The sequence below is a fragment of the Astyanax mexicanus genome, chromosome 22 (assembly GCF_023375975.1).
Source record: "Astyanax mexicanus isolate ESR-SI-001 chromosome 22, AstMex3_surface, whole genome shotgun sequence".
Lineage (NCBI taxonomy): Eukaryota > Metazoa > Chordata > Actinopteri > Characiformes > Acestrorhamphidae > Astyanax > Astyanax mexicanus.
The window spans coordinates 38457337-38471620 of NC_064429.1; positions in this window are offsets into that span (position 1 = coordinate 38457337).

Below are 14284 nucleotides of genomic sequence, written 5' to 3' on the forward strand. Positions count from 1 at the left end.
CCATACAGATACTATAACAACCCATACAGATACCACATCAATCCATACACAGATACCACATCAACCGACACGGATACCACAGCTACACACACATATACTATAACAACCCATACAGATACCACATCAACCGACACAGATACCACAGCTACACACACATATACTATAACAACCCATACAGATACCACATCAACCGACACAGATACCACAACAACACATACAGATATTATATTGTATTTTCTATATAGACTGCAGTTATTTCAGAGCTGATATTTCCAGTCACAGCTCTGTGTGTGTGTGTGTGTTTTCCTGATGACTGAATGTAATGGTGTATGACAGACTTGCTAAATGATGCTGTTTAGATGCAGTGTGTGTGTGTGTGTGTTAGAGTTTAAGTATGCAGTGCTGAGGCCTGACATTTCCACACTGTTCCAGTCCACTTCAGATTGCTGAGATTGCTCCGCCCCCTGGGCTACACACACACACACACTCACACACACACACACACATTAACCACCCAAACTCATAAACACAAAAACACCAAATCATACACACTCTTTATCGCAACATTAATTCTGATACAGCATCACTTTATCAGGATACAGGACTTACAGTGATGCTGATGTTCAGTGGAGAAGAATAATATAAAGAGAGCACTTCAGTTTCTGAATCAGTTTCTCTGATTTTGCTATTTATAGGTTTATGTTTGAGTAAAATGAACATTGTTGTTTTATTCTATAAACTACAGACAACATTTCTCCCAAATTACAAATAAAAATATTCTCATTTAGAGCATTTATTTACAGAAAATGAGAAATGACTGAAATAACAAAAAAGATGCAGAGCTTTCAGACCTCAAATAATGCAAAGAAAACAAGTTCATATTAATAAAGTTTTAAGAGTTCAGAAATAATCAATATTTGGTGGAATAATCCTGGTTTTTAATCACAGTTTTTTCATGCATCTTGGCATCATGTTCTCCTCCTCCACCAGTCTTACACACTGCTTTTGGATAACTTTATGCTGCTTTACTCCTGGTGTAAAAATTCAAGCAGTTCAGTTTGGTGGTTTGATGGTTTGTGATCATCCATCTTCCTCTTGATTATATTCCAGAGGATTTTAATTTAGTAAAATCAAAGATAAACTCTGGTAACTCTGATGAACTTATCCTGTACAACAGAGGAAACTCTTCTATTCTTTCCTGGGGTAGTCCTAATGAGTGCCAGTTTCATCATTGTAATGTTTTTTGATGGTATTTGCAGTCACTGCACTTGAGGATCCTTTCAAAGTTCTTGCAACTAAAAATGACTTATTTTCCTTTATTTAGTTGAGTAGTTGTTGCTTCTCATAACCTGGATTAGAACATTACTCAAATATTCACTATTCACTGTATACCTGTAACTCTACCTCTTCACTACTTTACAACTGATGAGTGCCAGTTCCATCATTATAACGTTTTTGATGGCCTTTGTGGTGACTTCACTTGAGGATACTTTCAAAGTTTATTGAAAGTAAACTTTTGATCTGTACTGTATGTATATATAAGAATAAAAGTCCCCCAGAAGTTTTAAAGCTCTGAAGTTGTTTAGTTGTTTTGAGTGATGTTGTCGCTGAGCTGCTGCTGCCGCTGTTGATAAACCCGTAATTCTGCTGCTCGGGTTGCTGAACGCTGTTCTTCGGTCACGCCTGAGTGAACATAAGATCATCATCATCATCTCCGCTATATCTGACACTCGCCTGCAGGTTCATCTCCCCGTCTGTCTGAACATCATCTACAGATTAATGATATTTTATTCCAGTTCTCAGAGAAATGCAGCTGAGCTCCATCAGGTCTGTCTCCCGCATGATTATAAATATCACATTTATAATAAAACCCACTTTTAATTTATATTAAAAGCTTTATATGATCTGATTCAGCCAGTGATGCGACTAAAACACTATAAAAATCCAGTACAGAAAAACCCAGAAGCTCTAAGTGTTTTATTTAACTTTTAAAATAAAGAACGTGGTTTTGAGCAGCTTCTGAAACAAGATGTTTCTCTCAAACCAATCAGAAAATACAAGGTATTGCTACACTGCTAGGTGGTTGCTAAGGTGTTGATACGATACAAGTATCCTTTTCTGAAGAGCTGCTAGTTTGTTCCTGGGGTGTTGCTGTGGTAAAACTGTTGTTTGCTAAGTAGTTGCTAAGGTTTTGCTAGGTGGTTGCAAAGATGTTGCTACACTACTAGGAGGTTGCTAAGGTGTTGCTAGGGTACAAGTGTCCATTCCGACAGAGCTGTCAGGAAGTTTCTGAGGTGTTGCTGTGGTGCAGTTTTTGTTTGCTTAGTGATTGTGAATGTAATGGGATGGTTGCTAAGGTACTGCTATATTTTATCTGTTGGTTGCTATGACCTTGTTAAGAAGTTGCTGTTATGGTGTTGCTAGCGTGGTTAAATGGTTTTGCTAGGTGGTTGCAAAGGTGTTGCTATATTTTAAGTTACTTTCTATGCTTTTGTCTAAATGATGCAACACAAACCTGTTTGGCTAACAGAGTGTAAACATCTAATTCTAATTCACAACAAATTCTATAATTATCCAAATAATATCTAATTTATGCACGCTAAATATACCATAATTTCCTGATTAAGTTATATTATGGGATGTATCAGGCATGTATGCAGTAAGTCCTGTAGAGATTCAGAGTGAGGAAGTGAAATACAGGGAATGAGTGTGTGGGCGGGGCTTGTGACAGGATGTAAATGAATGTATAAATCAGAGTGTATTTTAAGCGAGATGGGTTTGCTGTCAGTCAGTATGAAACGCAGCCGCTGTGTTTGATCTCTGCGTGGCTTTATCTCAGAGTCGGAGAATAGCGTAGCGTAGCGTTTAGCTGCTGTCGCTCTGGAGCAGGAAATGAAAGTAAATAGGTGTCAGAGAGAGGCTGAGCGGAATTGGATTTGACGGTGTGGAGATCAGACGAGGTGAGGTTTTGTCTCTAAAATTTAAAGTGAGAGATTCTCTCGCTCACACACTCGTCTCTCTGAATACACTGAATTATTGGATATAAAAACACGGCTGGATTAAAACAGAAAGCGTTGAGTTAAACGTCTAAACTTGGTCTTTAGGCTGGTATTGATGATTTGAAGTCATTTACTGTAGAATTCTGAAGTTGTTTTTTATTATTATTCTGATACCACCACCACCAAGCTTAACAGATAGATCAGTTGTGACGTGCCTGTCCCCTGATTGGGTGTTAGGGGGTGGGGCTACAGACCTAATCAATATATGCACCTGTGTAGGTGTGCTGCGGGAGGCCTTTCTTTTGTTCTGTTTGCTGCAGGCAGCTCAGTTTTCTGGGCCTGCTTGGTTTGGTTCTGTTTGACATTATGCTTTAGTTGTTTTTTTGTTGATACATAGGTTTTCTTTGGGCCGCCTTTTTGTTTATAAATGTCTGGGCATGAACCTTTTTCTAATTTCTTCATTAAATTTATATTTTTTGCCATTTAAACACTGTGTGTCTTCCATTCATTTGTCACGGCCTAGAGCCAGTCGTGACAAATGTGGGAGCTCGTCCTACCTATTTTTCTCTTTTTTTTTTGCTTAAATGGGGACATACAGTGTCTTTGTTTTGGTTGTATAGGATTTTGTTTGATTTGGTTTGAGTTCATGTAGGATTGTTTGGCTGGGCCTGCTTTGCTTTGGATTTGTTTGGTCTTCTCTGGGTGAGTACAGCTCTGCAGGGTGGGGTGGGTTTGTGTTGCAGTTCCCTTTTGGTAGGTTTAGTGGGGTGTCCGTGTTTGGGCACACCATTTTTCTTTGGGGGGTGGATTTTGAGGGATTTTGTTTTATTTTTTATTTTTGTACAACTTCTGGGTTGAGGGCACCGCCATGGTGGTTGGGTTTTGTGGCCTTGGCCAGGGGACTTCAACGCTACTGGTATTTGGGTGCTTAAAGAGACTTGACTCTTGGAAGTTGTATGAAGACTAGGTTGAGTTTAGGTAGTTTTGTTCATTAGTTAGTGGGAATTGCAATTGCATTTTTCCCTCCCCTCCTGTTGAGTTGTTTGGTTGCTTATTTTACCCTGGTTAACTATGGCTTCTGTTAGTCAATTTGTTGAGTCTCCTTCTGAGGCACTATTGGATCAGTTTTCTAAAGATCAGTTGCTTGAAGTTGCTAGTCATTATGATGTTGGGTTATCAATCACTGATAAGCGTTTAAAGGAGAACATTAAGGCTATATTAAAATCTGCATTAGTAGAGCAGGGTGTTTTGAAGGCTTCACCAGTTTCTACTAGTCCCTTATCTTTGAGACCTTCTTTAACATTTGAACAGCAAAAAGAGCTAATTTTGTTAGAGGCTGCTGCTAAAGAGAAGTTGATTCAGACACAGCTAGAGGTGGAAAAGCAGATTGAGTTGTCTAGGCATGAGTTGGAACAGAAAAAGCTTGAGATTGAACAGTATCGTTTGGATTTGGTTAAAGCAGGGAGACTTTCAGGGACTGGATTTGCAGCTGGTAATGTTGGGACAACTAGTTTTGATGTAGTGAAGTATCTTCAGCTACTCCCTAAGTTTGATGAAAGAGATGTTGATCGTTTTTTCTCATTGTTTGAACGTGTGGCTGATGCCAAGGCCTGGGAGGATGGAGAACGTACTCTATTGTTGCAGTGTGTGTTTACTGGTAAGGCTCAGGAGGCTTATTCTGCTTTAAATGTAGAAGATGCATCTGATTATACAACAGTTAAGTCTGCTGTTCTACAGGCCTATGAGTTGGTTCCAGAGGCTTACAGGCAAAAGTTTAGGTTGTGGAGAAAAGGGGAGAAACAAACACATGTAGAATTTGCAAGGGATATTTCAATGCATTTTAATCGGTGGTGTACAGCATCGGAAGTTAAGTCTTTGGAAGATCTAAAGAATTTAATTGTGCTGGAACAATTTAAAAATTCTGTTTCTGATCGCCTTGCTACATACGTGACTGAGCACAAAGTTAAGACCGCATATGAGGCTTCTGTTTTGGTGGATGAATTTGTTTTGATTAATAAGGCTTCATTTGGTCATCGTTTTCATGGAGGGTCTGTTAAGAGGGACTCTAATTGGCATCCTTTTTCTAATTCTGGGGTGTATGCTGTAGGGGAGCAAGTGAGTCGTTCACCTAAGGTTAGAAATCTTGAAAATATCTGCCATTACTGTCGTGCCAGTGGTCACTGGAAAAAAAGAATGTCCTGTTTTGAAGGCAAAAACAGAGGGCCCTTCTTCCTCTAAAACACATTTTAGAAGTGCTCCAGCCCCTGTAAAATCTGTCAGCTTGGTTGCAGCAGTTCCTCCTGTTTTAAAATCTGTAGATGGAAAAGTTTGTGATCCCATGTATGTTCCATTTGTTACAAAGGGTTCTGTTCACTTGGTTGGCTCTGCGAAGCAAGTTCCCATTCGTATTTTGAGGGATACTGGGGCGTCAGAATCTTTTATATTAGAGTCTGTGTTGCCTTTTTCTTCTAATTCATATACAGGCAGTGATGTCTTAATTAGAGGAATTGGATTAAAAGTACTGACTGTTCCACTACATAGAGTTGTTCTGTCATCTGATCTTGTTAATGGAGAGGTAGAATTGGGTGTACGTTCTTGTTTGCCAGTAGAGGGGGTGCATTTGATTCTAGGAAACAATCTTGCTGGTGAACGTGTCTGGGGAAATGGTTCTCCATCTTTGGTTGTAACTTCAACACCAAACAGTCAGATGGGTGTTTTGGAGGATGTTTCCCCTGAGATATTCAACTCTTGTGCTGTGACACGTGCTATGAGTAAAACACCATTAACCTCTGTTCCTTTGTCTCCAACAGAAATTTCTGAGGGTAAAACAGTTGAAATTCCCTCTTCCCTCTCTGTTTCCCGTGATGAGTTGATAAGGGAGCAGGTGGCTGATCCTTCTCTCAGTGAGTTGTTTGACAGAGTTCTACCTGCTGATGTTATTGAGGATGTATCTTCAGGTTATTTCCTGGAGGATGAACTGTTGGTGAGAAAATGGGTTCCTCATGGAGTTCATTTTGTGGGAGACTCCATTCTGCAAATTGTAGTTCCCAAAAAGTTTCGTTGTCTGGTGTTGCAAACTGCGCATGATGCGTCAGGACATTTGGGAGTTAAAAAGACCTACAATAGGATACTTCAGCATTTCTTTTGGCCAAAGTTAAAAAGGGATGTATCTTTATACATTAAGACCTGCCACACTTGCCAGTTAACGGGTAAGCCCAATCAAACATTGAAACCTGCTCCACTTTACCCTATTCCTGCTATTAGTCAGCCTTTTGAACATCTGATTGTGGACTGTGTCGGCCCCTTACCCAAGTCCAAAGCCGGGAGTACTTATCTCCTGACTGTGATGTGTCAAGCCACACGTTATCCTGCAGCCTATCCCCTTCGGTCTATCACTGCAAAATCTGTGGTTAAAGCTTTGACACAGTTTATCTCAGTTTTTGGAATCCCTCAAGTTATACAGTCTGATCAAGGGTCTAATTTTACTTCTAGTTTGTTTAGCCAGGTATTGAAGCAGCTTCATGTAAAACATAACCAAGCTACTGCTTATCATGCTCAGAGTCAAGGAGCATTAGAACGATTTCATCAGACACTGAAGGCTTTGCTGCGTTCTTACTGTGTTCAAATGCATGATGATTGGGAAGCAGGGTTGCTGTGGTTATTGTTGGCTGCTAGGGAGGCGTCCCAGGAAAGTTTAGGATTTAGCCCTAACCAGCTTGTGTTTGCGCACAGTGTGCGTGGTCCGTTGTCACTGTTGACTGATGGTTTAAAAATGTCGGAGCCACCTAATCATGTTTTAGGTTATGTCAGTGATTTTCAAAGGCGTCTCTATGAGGCTGGTCAGTTTGCTAAGGAAAGGTTAAGCCTTTCCCAGGATAAGATGAAGCGTTTGTTTGATCGTCGGTCAGAGGTTCGTGTGTTTCAGCCAGGTGACCAAGTCCTGGCCTTGTTGCCTATTGTTGGTTCGCCATTTCAGGCCAAGTTTGCAGGTCCATATACAGTGGTGAAACAGACTTCTGATCTTAATTACATGTTGGAGACACCAGACAGAAGAAAGTCAACTAGAATTTGCCATGTCAACCTGTTAAAACCCTATTTTGGGCGAGAGTCTTTGGGGAAGTCAGGTACGTTGGAAGGTAAAGTGGAAACGGATGTCAAGCCTGTCCTTTTGGCTGGGATTTGTTCTGCTAAAGAGCAATCATATCCATCTAGTGAGCCATCTCATTCTTCTGTTCTGACAGTTCCAGAACCCACTGAGTTTGATCCAGGAGATTCTGTTTTGCTCGGCCAATTAAACAATTCTGCAGCTCTGAACAATCTGCAAGACATGCTTGGGCATTTACCTGCTTTACAACGTGCAGATTTAGTTAACTTGATCTATGAATACAAGTCACTGTTTCCTGATACACCTACCTGTACAAATTGGATAGAGCATGATATTGATGTGGGTGATGCAACCCCTATTCGGCAAAGGTATTATCGTGTCTCTCTAGACAAGAGAAGACAGTTGGATAGAGAAGTTGAGTACATGCTTAAAAACAACATAGCAGAACCCTCTTTCTCCAGCTGGGCCTCTCCATGTTTGTTGGTAAATAAACCTGACGGTTCTTTCAGGTTCTGCACAGATTATCGAAAGGTAAATGCAGTGACCAAGCCTGATTCTTTTCCTTTGCCACGGGTGGATGATTGTATCGATCAGGTGGGGGCTGCCCAGTTTGTAAGCAAATTCGATCTATTGAAAGGTTATTGGCAGGTTCCGTTAACACCAAGAGCCCAAGAAATTTCTGCTTTCATTACACCATCTGGTTTGTACTCTTACAAAGTCATGAGTTTTGGACTTCGAAATGCTCCCGCTACATTTCAGCGATTAATGAATCGTGTTGTCTCTGGATTAGAAGGGTGTGCAGTTTATCTAGATGATCTTGTGGTGACCAGTAATACTTGGGACACTCACCTTCTTCGTATGCGGGAGCTGTTTGATAGATTTGTTGAAGCTAATCTTACAATCAACCTGTTAAAATGTGAGTTTGCTAAGGCTACTGTTAACTATCTGGGAATGGTTGTGGGGCAGGGAAAAGTGTGCCCGTTGAAGTCGAAAGTGCAAGCTATTGACCAGTTTCCTCCTCCAGTCACAAAAAAAGAATTGATGCGTTTTCTTGGGATGGTTGGGTACTACCGTGCCTTCTGCAGAAATTTCTCAGTAGTGGCAGCACCCCTTACTAATTTGCTACGAAATCAAGTTAAGTTTGACTGGACTCCAAATTGTCAGCAAGCTTTTGAGGAATTAAAGCTACTTCTAACAGTCGCTCCAGTTTTAGCCGCACCTCGTTTGGATCAGTGTTTTAAATTGCAGGTTGATGCCAGCAATGTTGGTGCTGGGGCAGTTCTGATGCAGGCTTCTGAGTATGGGGTTGATCACCCTGTTGGTTTTTTCTCAAGAAAATTTAATTCTTACCAGTTGAATTATTCTGTAATAGAAAAGGAGGCTTTGGCCCTAATTTGGGCCCTGAAACACTTTGAGGTCTATGTGGGTACGGCTTGTTCTCTGGTAGTGTATACTGATCATAACCCCTTGACTTTTTTGCATTCTTTACAGAATCCGAACCAGCGATTGATGAGATGGTGTCTGTTTTTACAGGGGTACCACCTAGACATACGGCATATCAAGGGCCAGGATAATGTAATTGCGGATGCCCTGTCCCGTGGTCCACTGGGTAAATAAATTCAGGCTGCTGTCTTGTTTTTCTCCAGTGTTTTAATTTTTCTCTTTTTGCTTTCTCTTCCTCTTGGCTCTACCTTAAATTGCTTCCTAGGCGCCAGGGTTGCTGGTGGAGACTGGTGAATGAGGAGGTTGTGTGGAGTGGACTTGAAACATGGAGATGGCAGGACTGGATCAAAGCTGTTGGAGTTCTGTTTTTCTTTTGTTTTTTTTTTTCCCGGATGAGCCTCCACATTTGTCACGACTGGCTCTAGGCCGTGACAAATGAATGGAAGACACACAGTGTTTAAATGGCAAAAAATATAAATTTAATGAAGAAATTAGAAAAAGGTTCATGTCCAGACATTTATAAACAAAAAGGCGGCCCAAAGAAAACCTATGTATCAACAAAAAAACAACTAAAGCATAATGTCAAACAGAACCAAACCAAGCAGGCCCAGAAAACTGAGCTGCCTGCAGCAAACAGAACAAAAGAAAGGCCTCCCGCAGCACACCTACACAGGTGCATATATTGATTAGGTCTGTAGCCCCACCCCCTAACACCCAATCAGGGGACAGGCACGTCACACAGTGTTCATGGAGACAGACAGACAGACCATGGTTATTCTGTACATTTCCAACAGAGCTTGGAGCATGATACTACCACCACCAAGTTTAACAGAGAGATCATGGTTCATGGAGATAGATAGCTAAGATCTATATGTATCATATTTAAATTAATTTTAGTTTGTGATAAATTATCAGTACGTAGAATCAAATACGGATTTTTTTTAACATAAGCACTCTAAACTATCTAAGCCCCTCCCCCTAATTAGACTGACTAAAGTTACTGCTTCTATAATCAAATGAATAGGGTTAATAAACCTGCAGTGAAGAATATTGGTTGTTATATTAAGTAAAACTGAAACACCAATAAATCCTTACTTCCTGGAATACAGATGCTGTGAAGTACCGTAGCAAATTGTCTTGTAATAAATTGCAGTATCAAGTATCGCAGAATGTATCACAATGTATTGTGATAGTACAGTATCGTAAGATGCTCTGTGATTCACACTGCTGGTTATAATATTATAACTGTGTAAATCAGAGCGTAAGTCAGGTTTATGGACGTGGATTGTTGTATTTTTTTGTAAGAACGAGCTTCATTCTGTTTTGCTGGTCTCTGGCAACGCTGTTTTTAGCGCTGAAGCTCCTGGGCAGAAATAAAAAGCTTTAGACATCAGTGATTCTCTCTTTTATGATCTGTGAGGTCAGAGAGAAATATATACATTTAGCTTCTTCAGAAAACCTTCAAACACAAAAGCCTTCAAGGCCACTTTCCTCTGTGCCCCCGCAGCAACACACTGCTTTATTTCTTTTCTTTATTTGATTCCTGCAGAATAAAGACTGAAATGCACTGGAATTCACAACCACCCCCCACCATTAACCCCACCGTTACCCCCCCCCACCATCACCCCCCCCACCACTCTGTGCTGTTATGTTATTGTTCATGTTAAAGTTCATTGTTTGAGTATAAACCGCAGAGCGTGTTCTGTCTCTGAATACGAAGCTGAAACATATTAAGCGTTGTAACATCCTTTATCTGCATTTCCTCCTCTGAAATTATTCACCCCCAGGCTCTCCGCAGGGTCCCGCGGAGCCCAGACGATTAGCCACCCACTGCCCGCACCGCGAGTGTTGATAGATGGTTGCTAAGGTGTTGCTATACAGTTGTTGTTTGCTTTAATGTTTGCAGCGGTTTTGGTTTTGGTTAAACTTCAGGTTTTCGTTGTTAAATCACTGCCTGCCTGGATTGCCTTGGTAATGACTTTGATAGTTGGTTGCTATGGTGTTACTCTGGTGGTTTCTATGTTGTTGCTATGTGGTTGCTAGAGTTTTACTATGATGGTTGGAATGGTTTTGGAGAGTTGTTGCTTGGGTGTTGCTACAGGCATTGGAATAGTTTTGCTAATTGATTGAAAATGGTGTTTTTAAGTGCATAGGGGTGTAGCTGTAGTGTTGTTCTGATGGATGTTATGGTTTTGCTAAATGGTTGCTAGGGTGTTACTATTGCAGTTGCAAAGGTGTTGCTAATTTTTACACTAGTACTGCATTTTCGTCCAAATGCTTGGTTTTTGCAAAGTAGTTGCAAAGGGTGTTGCAAAGGAGTTGCCATGGAGGTTGTTATGGTTTTGCTAAGTGGATGGGGGTGTTACTTTAGTGTTGCAATGGTGGTTAGAATGGTTTTGCTCTGGTATTGCAATGGTGTTGCCATGGTGGTGGTTAGGGTGTTGCTATGGTGTTGCAATGGTGTTGCTCTGGTGTTGCTATGGTGGTTGTTATGATTTTGTTAAGTGTTTGGGGAGGAGCTATCGTGTTGCTATGGGGGTTGCTAGGGTGTTTCTATTTCGTTTTCAAAGATGTTGCTATTTTTTACTCCAGTACTACTTAATAAAGTAGCATGTGAACATTGTGAACATTATAAGGATATAAGAAACTGGACACTTTTAATATTTTATACGCTGATTTCTATGTCTATAAAGATAATTTCCTCCTACTGAAACATTCCTCTGTGCTAAAATGATTACTGTATAGGAACTACAGGGCTCATGCTGAGTCTGAACGCTGTGATTTTTCTCTCTCTTTCTTGTTTTTCTTATGAAAACGTATAGAGTTTTAACACGCTCGCCCGCGGCCTAAAAGCCATTTAGCTGCATTTTCTCCTCTGATATAATTTACCCCCAGGCCCTCTGTGGGGTCCCGCAGAGCCCAGACGATGGGCCGCCCACTGCCCCCACCGTGTGGGCGGTTCTGCTGAACTTTTCACTGCTGGCAGGTCCAATCCACACCAACACATTTATTTCTAAAAGCTCACCTGGAGAAAAGAACCATCCGTCCTTTCACTCAGCGCTAACGCTATCGCTAAAGCTAAAGAAAGAGAGAGAGAGAGAGAGAGAGAGAGAGAGAGCGCTAATGGATGTTCTGTACAGCACACAGACATGAAATCCGAAAGGGCTCGCCAGGTCAGACATCCAGAACCTCACTGCAGAGAGAGATAAAACAGACCAGCGCAGAATAAATCTACTGCTTATTAAAACACTGAGAGTAAAACTGTTTAAGACACTCATTTTCCTCATTTTCCTCCAGTTTAAAATACACCCACTCTCAATACAGCACCTACATCCATATAAAAGCCTATTAAATTACATTTATTAATCTAAAATGTTACTTAAATGACCAGTCTCTATTACACTCATCATCAAATGAAGAGTGTGGGAGTACAATGCTCCTCAGAAGAAGATAAAGTGATGAGGGACAATAAATGATTATAAATTTATTCTGGTTTTTAGGGTAATATTTATTGATCTACACATACAGTAGTAGAGTGTAACGAATGTGTAACTTATGTTTAACTCATGCGTAAAGCATGTGTAACATTTAGCAACATGCCAGATGTCTCAGCATGTAGAGACTTGTAGAGGTTCCTAATGTTCTTCCTGAGATAATCCATCCCATAATAACTCCAATATTCTCTGTACACAGTAGCTGCAGATTGTGTGGTAGGGGTATAGGAGTGTTAATAGAGCGTCCAATAGAAACACATCCCACACATTTTCTATAATCAGGGATTATAGATCTGCAGATACAGCAGCTGGACATGGTGTAGTATCTGCAGCGTCTTCAAGACTCAAAGCTCTTTAGATCTTGTCATTGTCTTCAACCTGGCAACCCGTGTGTGCTCTGTGTATGTTAATTGATATATTGTGATACATGTATTGATATGTCTGTTGAATCCTACAGTATTACAATGCAAAATAAAGTTATGTATGTTTTAATTTTAATAATTACACCCTAAAGAAAAAGATGTATCATAAAGCAGTATATACCGTGATATGCATATTATAAATAATGTGTAAACAGTAAGCAGCAGTTGGACCTGATTAATGCAAATATATGTATGTAAAGTATATACTATATGTGTGGGTGAAGCATTGTTAATAATGTATCTTCTTTTTTTTGTTATTCATCGAGTTTCTGTGGATGAATATACCAAACAGGAAACAGATGGTTTGCAAAAATGAATGTTATTGAAGACAAGTGTGTGTGTGTGTGTCTGCTTGTTTTTTGAGCACAAGCCAGAAAACAGTGTGTGTGTGTGGTAATGTAGTGAACTGAAGGCGGGTGAAATTGAAGCACCAAATAAAAACTATTGAAATTTAAAGGCTGCTGATAAACAGATTGGGCCATGGAGAAATGATTAAGATCTATCTAGTTCCCTGTTGGTTCCTCTGTGCTGGATATAAGATGAGATTGAGAGGGTTGGGTTTGGAGGTTCTACAGGTTCTGTATGGATCCTGCAGCACATTTACCCACAGATGTTGCTACAGCTGGGCCTGTAGATCCTGTAGCTCTGCACTCGTAGGTTGAAGCTGAGTCCCAGCTGCTCCATAAATGCTGGATTGGTGATAAATCTGGAGATCTGCAGGACGAGGAAGTGCTGCAATCTGGTGGAGACTGTGTCCCTGGGAAACCCTTGCTGTGTGTGGCTGAACATTATCCTGCTGAAAAATGCTGCTGCTATCAGCTGGAAGTTCTGCAGGAGAGAAAGCAGCAACACATGGATCTGCAGGGTGTTCTGCACAGATCACTGAGATCACTGTTAGTAGTGTTCCTCCTATCACTACTAGGGGGGGCTGACTCTCACTGTATGAGATGATGCTCCTCAGATCATCAATCACAGCTGCAGTTTACAGTGTGAACTTTTCAGTCCAGGACAAAGATGAACCTCCAAACTCGAACCTGACCATCATCAGATCTCAAACAGAACCTGGATTCAGATCGAAATATGTTATAGCAACAGTGCCACAGGATTCTTTAGCAGTCCTGGCTGACAGAGAGTACAATTTAAATTCTAAAAGTCTGTAAACTGGGTGAAATTTGAGTCTTTGAGTGCATTGTGGAGTCATATCTAGCACAATTTTTTCTCTCTCACCATGAGGTACCCTGAAGTAGTCTGTGAAAGACTTTTCATAGGGCAGCTGGATGAAGCACTTTTACACCCAGTGATTAATCAGACCTAACACTCAAATAATCATTACTTTGGCGCAATTATATCGAGAGTCCATGGTTTTAAAACTTACCCAAAAACCTCTGATTTTAAATCTTTGGAACATGTGAGCGTTCTCAGATCAGAAATGTTCCACAGTTCCCACAGTTCTCTGCTCACAGTGGGCTGGAGATTGGCCGGCTGCAGCCTCAGCAGCAAACAGGACCTAATTGAACAAGACGGGTCCATGGTTCAACCATCCAGGATCAATAACTTGATCAGGACGGGGGCTGACGGCTGGCTGGCTGGTTTTGTTTACCTGTTTAATTGGGAATAAAAATCGATCTGCGTGTTCCTCTCTGCTTACAGGGCAGATTTGGCGGAGAAACATTCTGGAGAACAGAAGCTGACCTCTGGACCCGGGTTCTACATGTGTGGCTGATAGAAGAGGGAGTTCTGACCGGGTCCAGATGTTCTGCTGGATGCTGTAAAGGAAATAATGGTGTTACAGTAAAGCAGCTAAAGTTGTAAATGTTATTA